Genomic DNA, 16855 nt, shown 5'->3' with positions numbered 1-16855 from the left:
TTCTTGTTACCATAAGAGTAAATCACACTATGCTAGTTGAATGTAGATTCTTGTCATTTAACAGGACAAAGGTTTAATAAAAAACATTTATTTACTTTTATAGTTCCTTTCATGTCTGCAGAAACTTTAATCAATAGCTACAGATTAATTTTCTCTTCTTCTTGATATAATATCTGTTTAACATGCCGCCAGTTTTAAAGGTTAGAGTAGAAATGACTACATCAGTTTTATCACTACCACAAGGTCTCCTGTAAACTACTTAAATCCATCCAGCCCAAAGTCATACCTTCTAACTACAGGCAGTTAATGGAGTCTAAGTTTAATCCCTTCTCTGCAGCCATTAGTGTTTCAGCCCACCAGCCTGGTGGCTCCAGTCAGCAGATACCTTTTGCAGTCCTAGTGCAAAAGCTGTGATGTGATGCCGAAGAGGATTCAGGATTTCTGCAAATACAGAGAAAAAAACCTTCAGATCCAAATACAAGGGAACTGCATTCCAAATTTTGCATCAGATCCTGTTTCTCTGCTATGCCTAGTGACTAATGCCCAAAACCACTCCAAGGTGGAGAGTCTGTCCCCCACCTGATACCACCATAGCTTTATGCCTGCGAGCTCAGCCCTTTGCAAGGGGACACCAGACAGTGTGTGGGCTCCTCCATTTGGGGAGGTTCTGGGTGCACACCACTTGTGCCCTCTGCCCTCACCAGCTGCTCTGTTCATAGCACAGACCCCAGCCTGCTGCTTTGCATCATACATTAGAGGAAAAATGCCAATAGTTTCTTGGCACCCAGAAGATAACGTGCCTAAGTCAAATTTGAAGCTGTGAATTCCAACTTCACACAGACAGCTAAATCTAGAAGGTGAGATTTCAGGATATGTTGTTCTTACTCCTAAAACCATTTGCAGAATTTGGACTTAATCCTCATTGAATTCACATTCTATTACAATTCTCCCAAAAACCCTCAGCAAGTTTTTTCTTCACTAATTGAGACTTATTTTAGCTCTAGTAGTTGTGAAAAGACATCTATGGAGCTCAGGGCTTCTTTTATCTAGTTAGAGGTTATATTTAATATTCTGGTCAGTTGTCTTTTGCATATGGATTTGCTAGATAACAGAGCTGCCATATTACAGTAATCCAAAAATTAAGAATAATCATCCACTTTGTAACACTTTAACCATTTCACTTTCACAAATGAGAGTCTTTTCACAAAGGATTACCTTCTTTCCTATTAAAGCAACTGATAAAGAATTCTGCACTGTACTGTATGCCAAGCACTACTTATTCTTCCTACAATCCAAAATACTGCAGCAACTTACAAAATCATTTCTAGCAGATTGTTACAGGTAAAATGGGACATTGCTTTTGTTCTTTCAGGCTTTGCATGCCCTCAGGCTAGTGATTTACTATACATCCACAATTTTCAGAAGCACTGTCTAAATTTGATATAGCTTAGTCCATAGATGTTCAGTTTCAAACAAATCAGTTCATGTTTTTGGAGATAATTACCTGTCTTTCTATTTGCTATTGTTATTTCACACAAAGGATTAATTTTCATTCCAGAAAGGAGGACAATTTCAGCACTACTGTATCAAAGAAAAGAAAAAAAACAAACTAGCATCTGTACTACCAGTTAACATGTCTATAGACACAAAGGATTTCAAAATTAACTTTTTTTTTTCAGACTGAAGTTTCCTAAAATTAAGCAATTGTAAACAGTAAATGTGAATTAGGACAACACAAAAAAAAAACCTCCATGTAAAAGGTGGTCTTTCTTTCCCAGAATTCTGTGTTTGTGGTATTTTATTACTTATAAAGTTTGAAGATTCCAGTAATGCTAGTTTGTCTGTACTTAATCCTCAAAGCTCGAGCAGTAAGAATTGGGCTAAAACTCAATTTTCTAGATAATTCTTTTGCCAAAATCATGTAGATTAAAAATTAGCCTATTTTGCCTGTCACTTTTCGGTCATAACCTGTGGAACTCTCATTTTGAATTGATTTTGTGCATCAGGCTTACCGAGTCTGGTAAGGCAACTCTGGCTTGGGTTTCATTCATTTTAAGTCAGCTTGTGTCAAGTTATGATAATTTGCAATAATACTGGCTGCTCATCAAATGCAGTTGTTTCATGTGGAGTTGGTAGTTTAAAGTGATAAGTAGTGAAATTTTCATAACATAAATAAGAGTGCTACTGCCAGTCTTTTGACAAAAATGCTTAGCCAGAATTTTGGGATTTGGGGGCTATTCTACTAGGATAATGCAAGTCTATTTTTGTTTTAATCGTATTTATGGAAAGTCACTTCTATTGAAGAGTGCTGGAAACTGAGACAGTAAGCTTTCTTTAAAAATTATGGATTTGACAACACAATAAGTTAATTATGTGTGAAGCTCACAGATTATTTTGCTGGATATATAGGACAAGATAAAGGCTTCACTGAGAACAAGGACTCTTCAGGTATGCAGTGCAAGATACAATTTCCTTTAATTTTTGGAACTGTAACCCAGCTTGTACCACATCTGGCCACTCTGCAGCCCAAAGGACTCAATACCCATTTACATCCAGGTCAGTGAGCATCTAGGGAATTTTGATTTCTAACTTAAAGCTTAGAAAAGGATATCTGACACTAAAAAGCAGACATCACATCATGTTCTGTGTGAATCTCATTGCCATGGTTTCAGCATGCTCTGTACACACCTTGGTCAGGGCTCCTAATTGGCCCTGGATATCACTTGGAGTTAGTGGTAAATAGATGTCTAAGTGTCTCAGACTGAGAAAGCTCTTGGCATACAAAGAGATCAAAACCTGACATGGCCACCTTCTCTATACAATATATTTTACTCTCAGTATAAATTTGCCTCTTTCACAGTCTTGCAACAAGCTTTGAAATCTACAGCTTGTATGTTGCACAGAAACTAAAAGGATCCTTTCATTTGTAATTTGGATGTGAGGACCTGACAAATATGTATCAACTGTTTCCTATATAAAGAATTTTCTTATGTTTTTTGATATTCTTACCGTTAAATATAAGAGGTGAAGTATATAAATATAAAAATTAGACTGATCAGCTGATTTTATTTCTTTTCATGTTTTTCTGTGTAAAAGTGAATTACAGTGTTACTATAACAGAGCTTGTGAAGGTGAGTCATGCTAACATAGCCAGAATCCAGCACTACTCCTAATCTTATCAGCAAGGCTTCTCTGGCAACCTCCTTTCCTACAGTAATTGTCATGACCCATCTTTTCAGAGAGGGAGTCTGACTCTCATATCTACATGCTTCTTATGCTGCCATCCTTCAGGATATCACCACGGCAAAGAATTTGAAAGCCTGAAACAGGACGGGCAACCACAGCAGAACCCTGCAAACTTTATGTACAATCTTTACAATCTACAAAATTTAGAAAGGAAGCCAGTAAGTACATCAGGGAAATACCTGCTCTAAGAGGAGCCAGCTGAAAACCCTACAAGCCTAACTACAAGCCAAAATCCCCGCTGTTTTTAAATAGACTGGAAGAGGAACAAAAAATGTACAATGCACAGACAAGATGATGTCCCTTCTGAATTTCAATAGCTGCCTTTTTGTCTTGGGGTGACTGTATGATGCCTATATCCCCAAATCGTCTGTTCTGTTGGTGTTGAATATTAAATTCTGCAACTTTAAGACTGGTTCCAGGAGTGAAGAGGGAGGAAGAAGAAGTGCAGAATTTGTTATCAGAGACTGACTGTGCTGTCTGCGGTGGAGAGAGAGAGAGAGAGCTCTCCTTTGCTCTTGGTTAGTTTTCTGGCTAGCTGAGGCAGAGAAGCCCCCTGGATTGTTTTTTTTTTCCCCTTTTTCTGTTTTCCTGGAACTGTTTGAACCAGCTCTGGACTGAAAACCCAGAAGAGCACCGGGAGCTCACACCTGTGGCCCAGCGGGCCTGGCCTGGGCATTTCCCAGCACAGGAGGGACTGAGAGCAGACTGAGTGAGCCGGGCAGCCACGGAAAAAACTCTTCTAAATCTGTTATCTCTTCGGAACGGCGAGAGGTTTTGCTGTTTGATATTGTTCATTTTGTGCTGGGAGGTGTGTTGCCTGTTGAATAAACAGTTTTCTTTTTTCCACTTCTCTCCAATTTTTTTTTCTTTTTTTCTAGAAGGACCTCATTCAGAGGTTTCCTCCCAAATTTGTCCAAACCAAGACACTTTTGCACAGACTTAAAACAGATCACTGAAAGCTTTACAGCACTGCATACAATAGTGTAAAGGCACTATTTACTACTGTGCTCCTTCTGTTGGTATGCCAGCACACAGTAGCAGTGTTCTGTGCAGCCCTGATACAGGCAGATGTCAAACAGCAGAATGTTATCACCTCTGCTATCCAAGGCAGACAGGAGGGACCATCAACCTGACAGAGTAACTTGGAGCTAACAATAACAATTTTAGCAATGTCCATATTGAAAAGTGACCAATCATAAAAAAGTAATACAACTTAACCATATAGCATGACATGAGATAAACAAGTCTGTTATTGGCAGAAGATTCCAATAAACAGCCCTTAGTACTTGCTTTGTGCACAAGTACTATAAGCTTGAATATTGAAGTCATTCATTTCTGGTATTTACATGCTCAAATTTCAATTTAGAGAGGAAAAGATAGGTATTTATGTATCAGTGAAGAAAACAGTTGCTTGCCATTCAAATGTGAACAGTTTAGCGCTGTTTCTTTGCTCAAATTCTAATAAAAAATTTTAAAAGGTTATTTTTAAAAATTATAATGGCAATTTTGAAAGTAATATTAAATAAGAAAAAGTTTCTTTTAAAAGTATGAGGATAATATAATTATAAATAATATTATTATAATGCTAATTGTTTAACTGTTAAATTTTGGTAGTCCATTGTTTCTGTAGAGATGCACTTTAAATGAAAAATCTATTTACTAGTTTCACACAAATAAATTAATAAAGTTGTGTTATGGTAACACACACAGCTAGGATTCTTCATGCTTGCTACAAAAGGATATTATACTTTATTTGAAAATTATTTTTTCTCAATGACAAAAAATTTAACATTCCAGTTATCAGCTAAAATTCCGTCAGAGAAATGAGCACTTACAGACAAGGTATGTAATAATCCTTTTAAAATAATGGTTTGCCAACATCTATACAATGCACTCAAATGAATTGCATGCTTCTTTTTATTTTAAATATTAATAATTAAATTCAGAAATACTCATTCCTGTAATATGAGGCTGTTTTATTATTTTTTAAAATCTGTATAATAATAAAAAAGTGATCTTATAACTTATAAATCTCTTAGTGATTTTGGTACAGAGTTCTATCATAAATTTCAGGGTTTTTTCTGATAACGCTAACCTCCTTTTCACATACAAACTCACCAAAATGAAAATTTCCAAAATATTTGCCACTTATGACTCTTCAGTTTCCTCTTCATTAAGTAGGGTTGTTTTAAGCTGGACTCTGTAAATGAAATAGCCAAAAATTTGAAGCCTTGGAAAAACTCAATTATTTTTTACCATGAACTAGTTGGAGGCATCTTCATTATATATGCAAATTAGATGTCAGTCATTTCAGAACTATATTTTAAAATAACTACTCCAGACAATCTGATCTGTTAAAATGTTCCCACATGGGGCAACTAATCGGCCTTCTGATTCAAACTGTAAGGCGTTTTCTAGTTTTTCTAATTTTCTTAAGGCTGTTCTAAAGTTTTCCTGTTTCAACTTTATAATATTTCCACCAAAGCAGGAAAAGAAGTCTCAAAGCCACACAAAGATAACATAAGAAAAGGAAGAATCATTCAGCTAAAATAGAGCTCTTCTTCAAGTATTAATTTGCCAGCAGTCACAAAAGGTTAAGTACAAAGGACACATGACCTTCAGTTTCCCATCTGCAACAAGTATCCAATAAAGATGCTTTCTAAATTCCCTTTAAGGATGTTCCATGCAGTTCAAGAGGAGCAACAGTGATAAAATCTGTTGAATAAAATTCAGAAGACTTCTTTGAATTGCAATACTTTTAGTTGCAGAACAGAAACACAGAGGATGCACACACAGTAGATAAAGTGAAACCATATTTTCACCTAGTGTTCCAATGTGCTGGTGATGCTGATAACGGGTAACCAAAAGTCTTCATACCAGGGGTGCAGCTTTCGAATCCTCAGTGAATCTCATTCACATGACTAAATTATGACTCTTTGCAGATACTTTTTACAGGATCATGTGGAGTTCTGAAGCAAAAGGAAGAATAGAATTCATTTCTAAAAGGCTGGGAAAGGGGCCTCTTTTTTCCTGCAGGTTTTTTTTTTTCTAATATTAGGAATATACACAGTATTCTGCTACATACAGCAGACCAGGGAAAAGTATTACAGAAAACAGAGCTCTGTCTCTCCCCATAAAAACAGTAGCTAGCACACTGTTAATGGTTATAATAAGGAAACAAATTGAAGTTGTCTCAGCTGTAAAATCATAATCACTTCCTTTTAACTTGTATGAACTCTTTAATGCATTGTGCTGTACCAACTACGAAGTCTTTTTTCTTCTAATTCTCAGCATATATGCTATCAAAACTATCCTTTTAATGAATATGACTTTGCATAGAAGCAGTTTATAATATATAATACAAGTAAAAGTCACTTTTCAATACCTTAAACTCTGTTAAACTGGTGAGCAAAATATATTAGCATCACAGTAATGTGTTCCTGACTGTGTAACACAACAATTATGTCACAAGTTTCACAGACATTGATGATCTTTATCTGTGTTTCAGTCCTGTGATCTAACTACTAACTTCAAGAAACATCAAACTATCCATGAGTAATTACAGAGGGTCTGAAGTCAGTTGAATTAGGTGAATTTTGAAAGAGCAGGGAATAAGAATCATCCTATTATCCCTTAGTCAGCACCTTCTAACTTTAAAAATTATGCTAATTTCAGCCACTCACCCACCGAAACTTACTTATGAACATTTCCATTACTAACAGATAGCAACTAAAATCAATGATCGCAGGCTACTTTATTTTCCAAGTAAGAGGTCCAGAATAAGTAGTAACTTTGTGTCATTTTTTACCAATGTCAAATATAGAGGTTAAATAGGGGGCATTTCACAAGCCCCTACCCAAAATGAATAAACACATCAAATTTAAGGAGCCATGATCCTGAAGAACATTAAAAATTAATTATTAATGAGATAATGATGAATCAATCAATCAATGACCTTTAATAAATTTGTTGACATGTGTTTAACCAAAAAGAGTAAGCGGCAACTCAATGATTAAAGTAGAACATAAACCACCTTTTTAAGTCCTGCTTAGCATTCTATTACTTTGAAGTGAAGGAATTAATTTATCTGCAACCTGTGTGGCACTAAATACTGAATGAGAGATCGAGGAAGATGTTTTCTGAGAATTAATGGAAAGAGGGTGAAGTACATTTTTCTTCTTTTTAAATTCAAATTTCTTACTTTTAATGTTCCGGTTTTATAGTTTCTCACACTCCCTTAGAGCTGCTACTTCTTGTACCCACATACTTTCACTCTCCAGAGCTACAGCTTACACTGCGGTTCCATGAAACAGTCAATCTGATATTAAGTTGAAAGGCACAAAAGATGGGAGTAAAATAAGTCAGTTGCACGAGACAAAGCTTTGAAAAATTCACTTTGTCTGTTCAAAAGGACTCAAAAATTTTGAAAAGCTAACTTTTTTTCCATATAGACATTATTCCAGATCACATATCAGCCATTCCACTGCTGCAGAAAGCCTGCATAGAGCTCTATGAGGTGGTCTTTGTGAACAGAAATGCAACTGTGCTATATCTGATCACCTTGAGACCATCAGGGAATTGAGTGCACAAACCCAGTAATAGTGAACTTAGAGACATGAATTTAATATCAGACATTGCTTCTCTGGTACAGATTAGAGAAAACCTGAAAGTAGCTGAACTCCCCATACTATCCTTCCTATGGTTTGCATGAAAAGCTAAGGATACATTATTAGTTCAATTTCCAAACTGGATAACTTCTTCCTTAAATAGGTAAAGCAAGCTGGTGGAAGAAAAACCTGAAATTTTATTTCAGTTCTTTAAAAGTTCCACATTTGCTTCATTTAAAAGCAAGCTGTCTGTAGAGCCTGTGATGAAAGGATAAGTAAATTGAACAGATAGACCCAGCAAGGATCTAAGGAACAGTCATGAGTGGAAGTCCCATAGTAACACAATCAGTGAAAACCTAATCAGTGAAAATTAGAGCACACTGAATCAGCTGCCTCTAAAGCTATCAAGAGAAAATTATTGTCCCTGGTGTGAATCCCACTGAGATGAGTCAGCAGCAGAAACTCTCAAAGGCCTTCAGACTAAAATGAGATTATTGCCTCCAAGGGTACAGGATTTATCACAAAATGGAGTGGTGAAGAGGATTCATGGTTTATGTAAAAACTATTAAGGGATGTGTCAAGTTAATTGTGGGAATGTTCAAAATTTTTATGGTATGTTTAACGTTAGGACCAAAGATGGAGAAAGAGGGTAACCAAGGTGAACTGGGAGGAACAAATTTGGGAAAATGGAGAGGAAACATGACAAAACCCATTTCATGTGAACAGATAGCTAGTGAGCAGTTTTGTGTCTCCTGATCACGGAGAGGAGGAACAAGTTCAGGCTGACCGTGAGATTCATGATTATGTGAGGTCTATATGTGCATTTATAGGTGTCAGTACAGGCACCACTATTCATGGGGGTCTGTGTGGTCACAACCATGTCAGACTTGTGTGCACAGACTGGGAGTAACTTGTGTCTGGGGACAGAGAGTTTCACAAGTTGCTTCACAAGCATGGCTGGGGATTCGTCCAGAAGAATTTGGAAAACTGGAACCAACCATGTTACTATTATTATTTTTCAGAGAGATATTTCAGACAGTTGCCAAATCATCTTTTGTTCTTAGCAAATTGAGATCTGTGAATTCAAAGATTCTCCCTCCCTGGAGATATTGAAGACCCAACAGACCCTGAGCAGCCTGATACAGGCAACACTTCATTAAGCAGGGTTGTGGATTAGGTGGGCTCTAGAAGTCCTTTCCAACTTCAGTGACCCTGTGCTTCTCTGAAAAAAATTCTGCCCCTCTTTTCCAAAGGTCCTAAAAATTATGCAGTAGAAATATAAACCAAAAGAAATTAAATTAAAGATCTTAAGGAACAAAAGGCACCTTTCAAGAAGCTCTATGGTCTATACGGCTTTGAGACACAGACTTAAGCTTTCTCCATCTATTTTGAGAACCTTGTGCCTCTGTAGTTGCATTAAAGCAATGATGCAAACAAATCATGTTATATTGGATTCCTTCCATATCACTGCCAACTTGTGGTTCAGAGCTGTTTCAGATTCATGTAATCAAAAAGGTGAAAAGATCCTAAAAAATATAATACAAATATCTAAAGTGAGATCATTATAAATGGATAAAATTTAATCAAACTGCCTATTTTATCATAGGGTTAGTAGAAGTCAATTTTAAAGGGAAAAACTAAAACCAGAGACCATTATCAAGATACAGTACAATATGTTTATGATAAAATGTCGCCTCAGGGGAGAAGCTGATACTTTCAAAAATAAAAATAAAATGGTTTTCTATAAAACCTCGACTCTTAAAATATTTATATTCCACTTGAAAAGACTTATCTAATAAAATACTTCAAGATCAAGAAGAATCACTGAGGCATTTAGTCTGCCTTTGCACATATCTCAAGCTAAACAATATACCCAATTACTCCTGTAGTCACATCAATAATAAATGGGTTTGACTGAATCATACCTTTCAGAAATAAACATACAGGACTGATCAAGAAATACCAAGAGGTGGAGATTGCACCATTTCTCTCTATAAGTAATTTTAATTGTTAACACTGACAACGGAAAAGATGCTTTATTTCTAACCTGAATGTATTTGATTTTAACATTCAGACATTAGTTCTTGTTATTATTTTCTCTGATAGATGAAGGAGCCTTTAACATCCAATATTTTCCCTCCATGAAACTAAACAACTATTAATTACTCAAGATGGTGGTGAAATATGCAGGGAAAAATACTTAGGAACTTCAAAGAAAATTTAAGAAGAGAGAAGAAACAAACCAAAACTCCTCAGTATTCTTCTTATCAGTCTCTAATACTTGTATTCTTAGTACTCAGGATATTTTCACTGTTTTTCTGGGAGATTTTAGTTTTTTACTACTTGCCAATATCACACTTCCAATGAAATAAAAATTGTTCTAAACTCTATAGTTCAGGTAGGTCAGAATTGTTAGCCAAATCCCATCTATGCTTATTTAGGTATGAACATAGGATTGATATTTATAAATTGACAGAATAAAGGACTGCAGATTCAGAAGAGTTTCCTATTTTTCTCAGAAATTTTATCAAAAACAGAAGAAAAAAGTTTTTTCTTTTTCTTAGGTAGTTTTCCTAGGAACTTAATTCTGTAGAGCACTGTGTTTTGTTGCAACTTCCAATATTTAGCTTTTTGCATTATTTAATTTCTAGAGAACAATCTTAAATATTGCCATTTTTGTTTCCAGAGATGTTGACATGACTTTTAGTATTATTACATGTGGACATATTATTTGACAGAAAAACTGATTACATGAGATCAACACTGGAGAAAAGAGTGTATTTGACTTGTAATATCTTTTAAATTGTAATATCACACTCCAGATTAGACATTTTACTTTAGATCAACAGTGTCATTGTAATCCAGGATCTTGTGGGGAAGAGAAATCAAAAACTCTCACAGAAATATATTGTTTTGGTGATTTTTGGAATTCTTTTATTAGAACACTGGGAGACAGAACAAAAACTACCATAGTGTCATAACAAAAGAATACTAGCTATTGCTCTGCTTCATTATACTTCTTGACTAGCCATTTTGTTTCAGGCTTATTCAGAAAATCATTTTCTCCACGTATTACAGCAGTGAGAGATAGCTTCTAGGTAAACATATACCACAGATAACAACTAAGGCCAAATTTTAATAATACCCTTGGTTCTTTTAGCTCCTCAAAAAACATCCTTTTGGAGTAATATTTCTGGACTTGCACTAGAGAACAAGTGAAAGAAAAGGTGTCTGCTTGAGCTACAATAGCACAACAAATTATGATTCAAAACATTGTGTGGCAAGACAGACAATGAATGGAGATCTTTAATTCATTTAACAATTATTTGAATAATTTTGCAAGGACAGATAAATGCATTTAAAGGTAGGAATATATGTAGCTATTTTTGTGTCTACCTTTAAATATATTGTTAAACAGAAAGTTTTAAATCTGTAGATGTTCTTATTTGAAATTTTATATTTGATTGAGTTTTTTATTTAAAACAAATTAGTACGAATTACTAAACTAGAACAAGCTGAAGTCCCAGTAAGAAAAAGTCATTTTGCATTCAGCAAGTTTCGACGATTACACCCCAGTAAAACCAGGACAAATGGCTTGATAGAAAGGGTATTTTGGATCTTGCTGCCTTAGGTTTCCAGGTTCAGGCAATTACAGAGTCTGTGTTTTAATTGCCTCCACCTGTAAAGGATTTCTAAACTTGTTTTGTGAAGAGATAACCCACTTCTCATCCCAGAGTGAAACTTATTTTTTCCATGAGATATTTAAAGTGCAAACATACCAAGACCCCACTTCACAGATACAGTTAGGAGCTTAAACCTTACTGAAATTAAAGTGGCTTAGGTTCCTCAATGCTAGCCCAAAAATCAAGTAGAAATTAAGAAATCTAGTTACAATTGAATTGTTCCTTTGACTTTCCTTCTTCTGGCTGGGCACAAATATATATTTAATAAGGAGCAGTAAATAAAATTATATTTCATTAGGGAATTAGCATGCCTGAAGTACTTACAGGAAATCACAGAAACTTTTCCATGTCCATCATTCATCTTACTGAATTTTGAAAATAACTAAAAGTCATTCTAGGCTAGAATCAAAGAAAAATTTTATGCCCCTACAACACCTTGCCTCCATTGTTAGGACATTACTCCTGCTTCTTAAAATTTCTACAACATAAAGGAGGCAAGACAAAGTTGCTGGAGGTGAAGTTCCCCAGGCCTCCAAGGAAACCACACGGAAACATTCAGGCTAGCCTATTTTCAAACTTCCCTGGACAGCCTCATTTATTAGCTTAGCTGCATCACTTCTCTTTCTCTTTTTCTGCCTCTTCTGGATGGCTTTGAACTGGTGACAATGAATGATCTTGTTATGTGTGTGAATTTGAGCAAAAGCCAAGAGATTCTGCTATTGTTAAGGGCTTCTAAGCTTTACTAAGAAAAGTAGTAACAGTAGGAGGGTTTAGAGCTCACACTAAATTTTACTTAATGATACCGGTTACTGGGGCCCAGCAAGCTCTTATTGACATATCACTATTTGAGTGACATCTAATTAATCATTATATCACTAACCAGAATCAATGACTATAACTTTGAGGACCTTTGTTCAACCTTCCCACTGAATATCTTGCACCAGCTTCAAGTTTAACCTAATGTGAGACTGTATGACCTATAAACCATGTGGCTGTAGGTAAGTTTTTGTAGGTAAGTACCCTGGAATTTTGTTACCTCGGTGTTTATTAGAATGCAATTGTATTCTAGTAGCAAAATAAATGTATGCTTCACTCTGATTGGAAAAACAGCCCTGTCAAACCTTGGACAGAGCATTCTCCCCTTGTTGCCCTAGAAAAGAGCATAAAAAAAACCCAGAAACATTTTCTTTCACTTAAACTCAATGAGAGTTATTCTGGATTACCCTCTTGGCAGTAGAGACTTTGTAATCACACTTTGCTTTTAGAAGCTGGGAAAGCTAAGCATGTGGAGAGAACTATACTTATCTACCAATACTATATCTTATTTTTCCTTAAATCACTATCTATTTGAGTCCTGTGATGACAGTGTGGTCGCTAAATTTTTTAATTTTTTTTAAAGAGGGGAAAAAAGATTAAAAATGTCTCAGATCTCCACCTCGTGTGGTTGATGGTGAATGACTCTATAAGCACTCTTGAGGACCCTGTTGGAGAATAAAACATCAAGATGTGATTCCTTTTGCTTTTATTTTTTGTAATGTTGGAGCATTCCAGGTTTCACCTAAAAGCTTAGTTTATCCTTCAAATTCTGTCTGAAGTTTGCTTATTATCCCCATTCAAAAGAGAGCACATACATAAGAACAGGTGCATGTTAGTTCAAGCCCTTAAGAGGAAAAGTCATAGTGGCCAAATAAGAGTCCTACTGGGTTTTTCCTATGGCAGATTTAAAGCATGTATTGAATCCTAGTGGCATAGTTCAGTCAAATACATAGTTTTCCTGTCTGAAGCATAAGATGAACAAATAGAAATACATCTACACACGTATATTCGGAGTATTAAGTACTTAGCTAGTCAGATTTTGTGCTTAGTCTGGGTTTTTAGTCACTGTTCCATCACATTCCCATTTACATAACACACTTTAGATGTAGATGAGATGTAGATGGGTTACATTTTCTGTTTCTTTTCAAGGATGGTTGTAGCCTCATATTTTGTGGCAACAAGGCACCAAGATTGTGATTCTGAGCTTGTTTCTATACATTTCATAACCAGATTCCATAACTTTGCTCTAGCCTAACTTCTTTAATAAATTTCTCTGTTGTATCTTATGTGTCAGAAACTAATTGCTTGTTTTCATACCAATTGGAACTACCAATTAAAAGGCTTGCTCTCTTTTTCTCCTGTGTACCAAATGTCACTAAGGAGCTAGAGGAAGGCATTTTGTTATTTTAATTATGCATATGGAGGAAAACACAAGAACATGACTTTGGAGGAAATATGAAAAGACCAAGTGGTATCAAAACATCTCAGCAAGTCTGTGGCATTAGAGATCAAGACAATCACACAGTAAAATGAAACATGAAATATTCATATTGAAAAGCCATGGATGATAACCCAGGTTTCATCATTTTCAATTAATTTATCTTCATTAAAGTGAGCACTGAACTCACTAATTACAATTCAGAGAACTGAGCCATATTCCTATGTTTCTGAGCAAAAAAGGTCTAAATTTAAAGTGAAATGACAAGAAACTCCAAGGCTTTTATTAAATCAAAAAATACCTAGGCATTTTCAGATTAAGGTTTTTTAATGGAAAAGGAGAAAGCAGCAGAAAGGAACCTCTGAGTCAACAACTCCAGTGCTGGCATGAGTGGCTAAAACCAGTTTTTGTGCCTAGAGGTGGCCTAAACATCCAAAAGTCTATCAGATGATAGGTAAAGATAATAAGGTGGTTTCAGTTAATATTAGACCCCTACTGCCAGAGGTACCATCAGGTAACTAAAATCCATCCATCTCTTATAGCAAGGGGAAAACAATACCAAACTAAAATGCCAAAAAGTTACTCCACTTCATATCCTGAATCAGAACGAATATTTCTCTATTTACTCTGTGGACACTCCATGTTGCACAACACAAAGAATTTTAACTTTTAGCATGAAGTTCTCTTAAACATTATTGGACAAATAATAAACAAAACTTCTGATAGATCAATGAGCAATTTAAGCTAAAATTAAGTTTTTAGACACTGAAAATTTGTAGGGTTTGTTCCTTGACCTTTGTGTTTAGTAGCATTGCTTTTAAGCTACAATAGTCATAGCTTGAAGCATTAGCTTTTCCCAATAGTCTTGTTTCCCCACACTGAAATTTCTATTAAGCACATTTAAAACAAGCCAGAAAGATTATGAAGATGAATGGGACATAAGAAGCCCAAAAAAAATTAAGGGGGAAAAGAAGAAGAAAGCAAGCAGTGGTTTATTTCTAATACTACAACTTTCCTTCTAAGTAATCAGTGAACTGAATATATAGTAGTAAACAAAAATTGGGAAGAAAAAGACAAGCACAAGAGGAGTGAAGAAAGTAGAGAAACAAAGAAGAAATGCATACCACCTCCAGCAGACTTTATTTCTCACCATTACAAGATATAACAAACATAATTGACTTTTTATGTTGGCAGCTGATGCTCTTTCAACAACAATAGGAAAAGAGCATAATATCACTCTGGTTTATCCATGACATTAATTAAACATTCAGCTCTGCATCACCCATAATGATTCACTACCCCTGCATAGTGATATAAATATACATTCCTAGTTCCATATGAAGCGTAAAAAGTGAAGCATAAAGTCCGTGCCATAACAAATCATTTTGCAAGCAATTCCACTTCTTCCAAACACTTTAGAGTAGATGAAAATCAGTAAGGCATAAAGGGCTTTCATAAGACCATCTCAATCTCCAAAAATGGCAAATGGCTTCAGAAAACATGTTTATGTAAACAAGTTTCTTTTCCTTTCCAAATCAACTCAGCACAAGCTGGTGAAGATATACATGCCCATGGGAGGCAAGAGGATCCATATTTTGTTGTAGGAAGAGATTAAAAGTCCAAAGAATGGATCTAAAACACAGCCAACTGATTTCATGAGAAATGGTTTTATTATCTACCAGCAGCATTCATCTTGCATGGGTATGGAAGTTTTCCTGTTCAGGGACCACTTTAAGAGACAAAATATAGTTTGAATGAGGTTTTACAGTATTGCCAAGAGAATGAAAGGTACACTATAGCTTCATATCCAAGCATATCATATTTTCAAAGATTATGAACTTACAGAAGTTGTTCAGTGGGTGGAGCACTTACGCACTTTTGTATATGCAATGTACAAATTGTTATATCTTCATTGAAAATCATTTTAAAAGGTTTTGTTTACACCAGGAGAGGATTTTGTCAACTATCCAAATTACCTAACAGAGTAATTTTAAGAAATTTTCTAACACTTGAACATGATTGCAAAACTTGTCTGAACACTTAGTCTAGGAAATATCACCATTCAAATGACTGTTTGCAAACGTTCTTGTGTTACAGCAAGTTATTGTGTCCTCCGTTTCCTTACCATTGAATACAGTAGAGTTGATTTTGAAAAGATACGGCTAATACCTGATAGCAATATGCTGATAGTTCTATGAGGATTTTTTATGATTCAGCAACCAGTAAAACTCTTTGTCTAAGGAACAGAGGTAATTTGGGAAACCATTTTCAGTCCTGACTTTCAGAAAATCAATGCTTTCAAATTAATTTTAATCACAGAGACTAGGAAGCCTATGAAATATTTATTAGAATGTACATCATATATATCTAGCAGTTCTAGACTAAGACTGCAACATATGGTTTAGAAATTGAAACAGGTGTGGGAGAACAGGTGGTCACAATCATCCAAGGGTATAGCTGGAATTTACATGAGGAAAAGTAAAAAAAATAAAAATAAAAATTAAGTAGCTTACCTTCTAAGGTAACTTGCAGACTTACCGACAGAAGTCACAGCTCTTCGATGGGGAAAGTGAAGTGTGAGACCTTGTCACTTTGTTACACATTAATATCCTAGAACAAATTTATGATAGCTGTCTTCTTTCACCTCACCTTGACTAAAGTTTTGTCAAAAATCGATAATAGTTTAAGGAAAAAAGTACTGTTTCTCCATCTCAACTTTCAAAGAAGTTAAACTAATTTGTAAGAAACAAATGATAGAGAGGCATAGTAGTCCAGCTTCATTCAGATGTCAAACAAATCCAACTTATCATCTGGTTACTTTGTAGACTGATCTTTAGATCCTCTAGATCTAAAGTACACATTGCTATGCAATAAAATTAGCTTTTGTGCAATACTTGGTCTATTTTGAATTTAATCTTAATTCAATTTGCAGTTGTGCAAACTCTGCAATATATCTAAAATTCACATGCAAGAAGCAAATACATGACCAGTAGAGTTCTCAAATTCCTGAAGTATTCAAGCACATTCTTAAAAGATCCTCAATCTTGTACATTCCTCTTTATAAG

At 35.4% G+C, this 16855-nt stretch overlaps 1 long non-coding RNA gene across 1 annotated transcript in view; it reads right to left on the bottom strand.

Annotated features, from left to right (window-relative positions):
• The window catches only part of LOC106850012 (uncharacterized), a 63327-nt gene extending 57118 nt beyond the window's left edge, over window positions 1–6209 (bottom strand). Inside the window, exons 1-3 of the long non-coding RNA XR_015803049.1 lie at window positions 6069–6209; window positions 5365–5446; window positions 287–441 (exon numbers count right to left, since the gene is read on the bottom strand). This is a non-coding gene — a long non-coding RNA (uncharacterized LOC106850012). The remainder of the gene's footprint in view (window positions 1–286; window positions 442–5364; window positions 5447–6068) is intronic.
• Window positions 6210–16855: the final 10646 nt, after the last annotated feature.

Source organism: Sturnus vulgaris, chromosome 4, assembly GCF_052056855.1.
Source record: "Sturnus vulgaris isolate bStuVul1 chromosome 4, bStuVul1.hap1, whole genome shotgun sequence".
Classification (NCBI taxonomy): Eukaryota; Metazoa; Chordata; class Aves; order Passeriformes; family Sturnidae; genus Sturnus; species Sturnus vulgaris.
Note: the sequence above shows the minus strand (reverse complement) of the source record. Positions and strands in the feature narration are given on the sequence as shown.